Source organism: Delphinapterus leucas, chromosome 1, assembly GCF_059928025.1.
Source record: "Delphinapterus leucas isolate spDelLeu-1000000601 "Yukka" chromosome 1, BTC_Dleu_Yukka2, whole genome shotgun sequence".
Lineage (NCBI taxonomy): Eukaryota > Metazoa > Chordata > Mammalia > Artiodactyla > Monodontidae > Delphinapterus > Delphinapterus leucas.
In genome coordinates, this window is record NC_143129.1 from 18,858,259 (window position 1) to 18,866,370 (window position 8,112).

Genomic DNA, 8,112 nt, shown 5'->3' on the forward strand with positions numbered 1-8,112 from the left:
AGGTATCGCTGCTATATGCATGACAATTCTGATTCTGCCCTCGCACTAGCAATTTCACTTGATAGAATATGTAGTTATGTTCACCACAAGGCATATTTAAGAACTCTATTTCTAGGAGCCCAAACTGCAAATGACCCAAAGATCTATCAATTATAGAACAGATACACCATACTATATTAAGATAACAGAATACTATAGAACAACAGTGAAGAATTAGAAAAACAGCCGGCTACCCCCGCCTCCTTCCGAGGGATCCGTGCTGTCCCGCTGCTGCGCCGGCTCGGCCGCCCGGGAGACAAAGCACCGCTGCCGCCGCCACCGAGCGGGTCCCGGGCCGTGGCCGGGCCGGCCCCGCCCCCCCGGCCCCCCAGAACTGAGCAGAGGGCGGGGAAGTGAGCAGTGGCCTGAGAGGTCCCAAGCCCCCAGGCCCCGCCGTCATGAAGTTGAACCAGCGCAGCCTGGCCTTCCACGCCACCTGCGACGCCCCGGCCGACAACGCGGGCTTCCAGTACAAGAAGGGCGGCCGGCATGCGGCCCACCACCGCCGCTGGTCTGTACCGCGCGGCACCTTGCTCTTCTGCTTTGGGGACGCGGCTGGCCGTGAGCCCGTGGGAGTCATCATCCTGGAGGGCTGCACCGTGGAGCTGGTGGAGGCGGCCGAGGAGTTCGCCTTCGCCGTGCGCTTCGCTGGGGCCCGGGCCCACACCTACGTGCTGGAGGAGGCCGAGAGCCAGGCCGCCATGGAGGGCTGGGTGAAGGCGCTGTCGCGGGCCAGCTTCGACTACCTGCGGCTGGTGGTGCGCGAGCTGGGACACCGGTTGGCGGCCGCGCGCGCAGGCAGCCCACTCCCGCCCCGCCGACCCCACGCGATCCCGCCCAAGGAGGACGGCTGTGCCTTGTGGAGCGCGGAGATCCCCGCCCCCGCCGCCGCCCCCGCTGGCGCCGCCCCCAGACCCCTGCCCGGCCCCGAGCCCCCCGCCACTACCGCCCTGCCGGCGGGCCTCGGAGCCCAGCGGGCCTCTCGACTCGGCCTCCTTCGCCCAGCTGCACGAGTGGTACGGGCAGGAGGTCAGGGCGCTGAGGGGGCCAGTGGCTCCGCAGCCAGGCCCAGCCCTGAGGAAAGGGCTGAGGGCCGGAACCAAGGGGAAGCGGTCAAGGCCAGCCTTGAGGCCAGCACTGGTCCTGGTTCTGGTGCCACTGCAGCCCCAGGCCCTGCTCTGACAGGCCCAGCCCTGAGACACAGGGACCTGGTCCTGAGGGCGGTCGCAGTCGGCGTAAGCCCTGAGGTCCCTGCCTGGTCTGCTCTCGCGGACTCAGGCTCGGAGAAGATGCTGGGTTCTGAGGGGTGCTTTGGGACCTCTGTCATTCAGAGAAAGCCCAGCCTTGAGGAGGCCATCGTGCCTGATCCTCAGGAGAATCCAGGCCCTGGGTGATCCTCAAGCAGCCGGAGGGCTGGTTTTGTGGGAACTGTAGCCCCCAACCCAGCCATGCAGGTGCCTCGGTCGCCTGTCCCGAATCACCTAGCCGAGGCTTGTTGCTGGCAACAGGCGTCCACTGGGGCAGCTGGGACCTGTGAGGGTCTGTGGCCTGGAAGGCACATGCGCAGTCAGCGCTGGTCCAGAGGCTCCAGACTGGGCCTCACGCGGACAGGAGGCTGGGCTGTGCTACACCACACCTGGGCCTGACCCTGTGGCTCCAAGGCCCGCTGGAGGAGCTGCCTGGCTGCTGCCTGCCTGCCTCCATAAGCGTGGGCTTTCATGTGTGCCCAGCACCGTGGGATGGCCGGGTCCCCGGGGCTCCCGGCCCGGAGTGAGGCCGAGGCAGCACTTTCCCCGGGGCCTCAGCCAGGCCTTGCGGTGGTGCTCCTGGGACCGTAGCGGCCCTCTGGCCTCGGGCCACGTCTGTGCTCCTGTGGCAGCCCTCACGCTCTCCCAGCACCGCTTAGCCACATCCTCTGCCTTTTCCCGAAGCCAGCCTGGGGCGGGGCCTCTCGGGAGCTCGCCTGACCTTGTCCAGTCCTGGGCTGGGCAGCTGTGGCCTGAGCTGACTTTCCAGCAGCTTCCCCTAGGGAGGAGGGACCGTGAGTCAGCTGAAAGCCGTATTTGGCTTCCAGAACCCTCTCCCTCCATCACAGCCCCTCTCTGAGCTCGCAGACTCAGCCCCCTTCTCGCCCACAATATTCCAAGAGGGAGACCAGGTCTCGCTTTGCTTCAAGACCAGCTTCTGTTTTTCACTGACTACAGTGGCCGTTCTTCAGGGAGAATCTCGGGGGGCTGGGACACCCCCGGCCCTCAAGCTGGGTCATGTTTACCGTCCTCAGTGCCCCCAAATTGGGACCCCCTGAGGACACCCCTGCCCTAATCTTTATTTCCCCAGAGGCTCCCTCTTGGTGACAGACTCGGCCCTTAGCCCCTTCCTGCTGCCTTTGGAGTCCTTGGGGTTTGGGGAAGAATGGGGGGCTGTCTGTGTGTCTGCAATCACCAGCTCACTGCTGGCCCAGTTGACTGGGGCTTCAGTTTTAATTTAAATACTTAGGGTGTTTTTATCCTAGCAACAAAGCTTGGTGTTTTCACTGCTTTTGTCCCTTGTTGGCTGGTGGGAAGGGATAGGGTGCCTGGTTCTGGGTTTGGCCAGTGAGGGAGCGGGGGATAGTTGGCACTGGCCCCAGGGAGAGGGCAAGGAGCCTTGGCTGGAGACACAGGAACCTCAAGAATCTCACCTGGTTCTTTGCCTTCTCCCTGGCAAGCCCTGCTCTCCTGCAGGTGCCTCTAGGGGTCTTGGTACGCTTTCCATGCCCCTCTTCCCCAAGTCCTCAGTGGTGGGGATGGGGATGGCAGCTCTGGTCCACAGGCTTTGGGTCTCAGGGGGCGTTAGGAACTGCCCAGTGCCCATGTCCTGGCCAGACCTAGCTGGTGTGGTGAGGTGTTGGCCCCAGTCCTGGTGTAGGTTTACAAGCACTAAAGGTACAATCTCCCCCCACCCACCCCCAAAGCACAACCTGCGGTGAGACTGCCTCCGGAGTTGGGTGGGGGAGAGGTATCAGGCAGCCTGGGAGAGGGATATAAAGGCTAAAATAGAATAAAGTTTTATCAAGTAAAAGAAAAAAAAAAAAAGAACAACAGGATGGATTTCCATAATTCCATTTATAAAAGCTCAAAAACAGGCAAAACCAAGCTATAGTTTTAGAAGTAGGAATAATGGTTACCCTTGCTGGCGTGGGGTCGGAGGGCTGGGGGAATAGTAGTTACTAGACGTGACTTAGAGGCGGGTGATGCAGATTGCCCTCTTGGCCCCAATTTCAACAACCTGATTTTTATATTGATTATTTCTTCCCTCTAAGCGCATTGATACCTACTCTTCCATCAATCGGTGACACTTCACACCTTCTTCTACCTTGGGTTTGACGTGTTCAGATCAGATTTTTAAACAGGACACTTTAGAAGAGGAATATTCCCAATATTCCCAGATATTCAGAATTAACACACACACAATTCTTCTTTGCCTTGTCTTATCCCTCCATATGGTCATACATATCTATACATGTATAGATTGATTGCATCAATGTATATTATTGTACACCTATAATTTGAAAAGCACTGAACACAGTACTTGGAATACAAAAATGAACTCTGCATTCCCAGTCTTGTTGTATATGTGATCCTAATGAAGCACAAAAGCATATACACTAATAGCAATTTAATAAATTATATAATAGAGGTAAGTATAAAGCTATATAGGAATGCAGACAACTCACTGAAGGAAGCTGAAGTTTATATTACATAGTTGTAAAACATTTGATAAAACTACCACCTGTGATTGTATAGATGGCAATTTGTGAACTTAATAAACCCATAGTGTGTTAAGTTTTATTGGCTATGTTTTGGCAAACTATTAGAGGAAAGATATACTCGAAAAATACTAGTTCTATTTTAAGCCAAACAGAAATGAAGTCAGGGGATGGCAGTGGGGTTGGAGCAGAGAGAATAACACATAACACAAAAACAATAAATCAGAAAACTGTGTACAGTGTAGAAAAGAATGCTGGTAGGTAGGTTTGGCTATTGGCATATGGACCTGAGTCATGTCTGTATATTTTCAAATGCCTTGAGATATTCTAATACATGAAGACAATTTGACATTCTAAGGTTATATTAATTTTCTCATAAAACTTTGTGGTTATTCCCCACTATCTTCTGGTACATAGGATTTTAGAAGAGAAATTTGATAGTAGGCATACAGGTTTTGTTTTTTTTTTGCTTGATGTGTGTTCGTTTGTATTATTTTGTTTGATGCCTTGGTTCACCGTCTAGGATACTGTGGGATTCTCTCTTTAATCAAACAGTCCAGTAAGTTCATCACAACATTTTAATTTTGCAGTTCCTCCCTCCCTCATTTCTTTATAACAGAACCTAGAATTAGAGGGTCCTTTGTTAATTAAATTTGGCTCCCTTTATTTCAGGATTTTTTTCTATTTTTTTGACTGCAGTGTTAATTCAACTTCTTATCTAATTATGGCTAATTTTTGTTTCATTATTTCTTTTTAACAGGCCTTCTAGTTCCTTTTTCATGTTCCATTGTTCCATTTCCTGTTTTATAAATTTTACATTCTTTTTAGTCATTGAAAGTAAGAAGCAATTGTAGAGATGCTTGTGGGATATTTTTATGCAGATATCTGTGTGTGTGTGTGTGTGTGTGTGTGTGTTTATTTAGATCTTTTAGTTTATCTCTGGTTCTCAGCAGCAAAATAACTTTTCTTCTAAAATTTATGTGTCAAGTTAGAATTCTTTCACAGAAACAATATGCAGCTTGAATGAATGATTCCTAAACCTGCTCTAACTCTCTGCCAAAAGTTCAACAGTTATGCCTCCAAGTGGGAATTTCTTCTCTTCCTTGGAGCACATTCACTGCCCAGCCCTCACTCATAGCACTCAGATGAGCACTCTCATACCTGGTTTTATTCCCATTTTATAGATCAGTCAATTGAGACTTAAAGAATTAAAATAATTTCCATAAAAGTAAAATAAAACCTGTACAAAACTCTTGGGAACTAAAACTGAGGTCAGTGATCCCATTTTTGCTATATTGATATTTCTGTTCACTCCACACATGTATATTAATTTGTTGTTTTACTCAGATATTTTCCATTGATCCTACAGAACCTATTGCTATGATATATCTATTACTGGGAAGTCCAAAATAGGTGATGTTTAATTAAATTTTAAAATATCCAGATTTTCCCAGAATGAATATCTTTAGATATTCCTATGTCCCTTGATAGGTTCTGAGCCAAGTCAAATATTCTAGATGACATATTCTGAAGTGGGAGAAAAAAAGTTATTATACACCTAAGACGAAACCTTAGGAACAGAAATTTAATCTGAGCAAAGCAACTATAAAGCAAAGTTGTACATGTTTAGTCAAATTGGAATACCAGTGTGCCTAGAGCGAGCCGGTGAGGAGAGTCAGGACAGGGGTGGCAGAGGCAGGCCTGTCGCTGGCCTTCCTCAGCACACATGTTGGCCCATCCTAAAAAAAGAAGACCCGTGCACTGAACAACTCATCCATTATTCCAGGTAGTCATGACTTGTCTTTGTAATTTTGTTGCATGTCAGCAAGTTCACCAAGTGACAAGATGCTTAGGCAAATAGGTGGCGTCTTTTCCAGGATGCCATCTCATCTGTAAAAATGAGTTCTAATGCACTAGGGAAATGGAGAAGCTGCGGGCCAGGACCCATTGGGATTCATGTGACATCATAAGTGTCTCTAATGAAAGAAATTTGCCTTAGAAATACAAATTGGGAGTAGAACTATTATTTCTAAGTTCTTCTATTATTTCTAAGTTTTCATCATACTGTTATTTGTGGCATTTATGACAGAGAATTCTCAGTGAGGTATTGCAACTGGTGTCTACACGTCACCAACAAGAACATGCTTGCTTCAGTCTTTTTCATATGCCCTTCCACCCATTTTTAACTTCGCTTTTTTTCTAAATGTCTAGGTTTGGAATATGAAAGCACTGACACCATGAATACTATTACAGCTGCTAAGGTAGAAAGAGTAGTTGTATAAGAGAACAAACTCTTTTGTCCCTGTATATATCAGGTAAGATGCTGATGTACCTACATATCATATATACACCAATATTTATAAATAACATCCACTTGTTTAGCTCACAATTCTGTGGGTCAGCAATTTGGGCTTAGTTCAGCTAAGCAGTGCATCTGCTGGGCTTGAGCTGACTCCCTCATGCATTGGCAGTCAGCTGGCGCTCAATGGCTTTACTTACATGTTTGGCAGTTGGCTGTCAGATGATTCAGTGGTAGTGATTGTGTGTCGCTCATCACCCTGTGTCTCTCATCATTGAGTAGATTAGTCTGGGTTTGTTTACAACTGGCTGTTACAGTGTTCCAGAAGTAGCAAGCACGAAAGCCCCAATTCTCCAGTGCTTTGTAAATTCCTGCTTTGGTCACAATGTGATGTCTCATTGGCCAAAACAAGTCACATGGCTCTGGTCCAAGGGCTGCACCTACCTTTTATGACAGGGGGACAATGCTTTGGCCACAAATAGGGGACCTCTAACTCAAGCTTAAACGGTGGGGAAATCTGTTATCCCGTGTGTCAAGAAGCCCAGAGGTAGGGTGTCCTCCACAATGATTGAATTGGGAGCTCAAAAATGACATCAAATTTCTTTCAGATCCATTCTACCTCTCCTCTCTGACATCTACAGTATTCACAGCATGCGTAGGCCTATAACATGATGGCCACAGCAGTTCCAGACATCACTTTTTACAAAGAAAAAGTAAAGGCAGAAGGGAGACGGTCTCTTCTGAGGGCTTGTTATCTGAGGAATAGGAGAAAGTTCCCAGAATCCCCCAGAGACCTCCTTTTATGTAACACTGGCTATACTGATGTCAAAAAAACATTCCTGAAACAATCCTTTCCTAGGAGAGGCTATTACCATGACTACCTTAGACTGAACACCTGGCAAGGAGTGGGTCATAGATTAATTCAACAACTGTTTATTGCATACCTGCTATGTACGAGCATACGCCAGGCACCGAGGACATAGCAGTGAATGAAATAGTGTCAATCCTCATGAAGTTTACATTCTAGTCAGAAGGATATACAGTAAATAAACAAGTACATACAATATACAACTGATAACAAATAAAAGCTACCGAGAAAAAAAAATGGTAAAGGGGATACTGAAAGAGGATGGGGATGGGGGTTCTGATTTGTTTAGGAGAGTTAGGCAAGGTCTGACTGACTAGGTGACCTGGATCAGAGGCTCCTAAGAAATGAAGTGCTTTGCCACAGGGATATCTGAGGAAAAGAACTCCCATGCAGAAGGAAAAGCACTTGCAAATATCAGGCCTGAAGAGGTTTGTCTGAGAAAGAGTAAATAAGCCAATGAAACTGGATCAGAATGGTCTTGGGGATAGAGTGAAGGTCAGCATCGTATGCAGTCTGGTAAACGATAATAAGGTTTTGTATTTTTCTCTAAGTCAAAGGGGAAGCCACTTGAGGATTTTGAACTGATTTGTGACGTTCCTGAATTTACTGTAAAACATTCTGCTATGTTTCTAATAGACAATATGGGACAGGGGCAGAAGCAGCAGAATACTGGAATGTTCCAGGTGAGCACCTGTGGCGGCTTTGACCAAGGGGGTGACGATAGAGAAGTGTCCCGGTTCTGGATACATGCTAACCACGGAACAGAGAGAATTTGATGACAGATTTGATGCACATCATGAAAGTAACTTTTCTGAGCTGTCTATAAAAGTACCTACATCACAGTGTTGTGAGGATTCCACGATATAATTTATGTAAAATTGTGTTCAACAGTTTCTAATATCCAGTCTCTCATCTCATCCCAAAATGATCATAATTCATCTTGCTTGTCCATGGAATTTTCTAACTAATAGGTATTTCACATACCATACGTCTCCTAAATAAGGAGGTCGGAATGGATTTGAGTGGACCTTGAGAAGGAGAGCTGGAAAGAGAGCTCAGAATACCAGGAGGATATGAATAGAAAACAAGAAGGCAAGTGAGATGTAATGAGATAGAAGTATTTGCCTGTAGCTGACTTATTTTGTTCTGTGCTATCAG

At 47.8% G+C, this 8,112-nt stretch overlaps 1 pseudogene; it reads left to right on the forward strand.

Annotated features, from left to right (window-relative positions):
- The first annotated feature begins 340 nt into the window (after positions 1–340).
- LOC111177415 (sesquipedalian-1 pseudogene) lies at positions 341–1,180 on the forward strand (annotated as a pseudogene).
- The last annotated feature ends 6,932 nt before the right edge of the window (positions 1,181–8,112 follow it).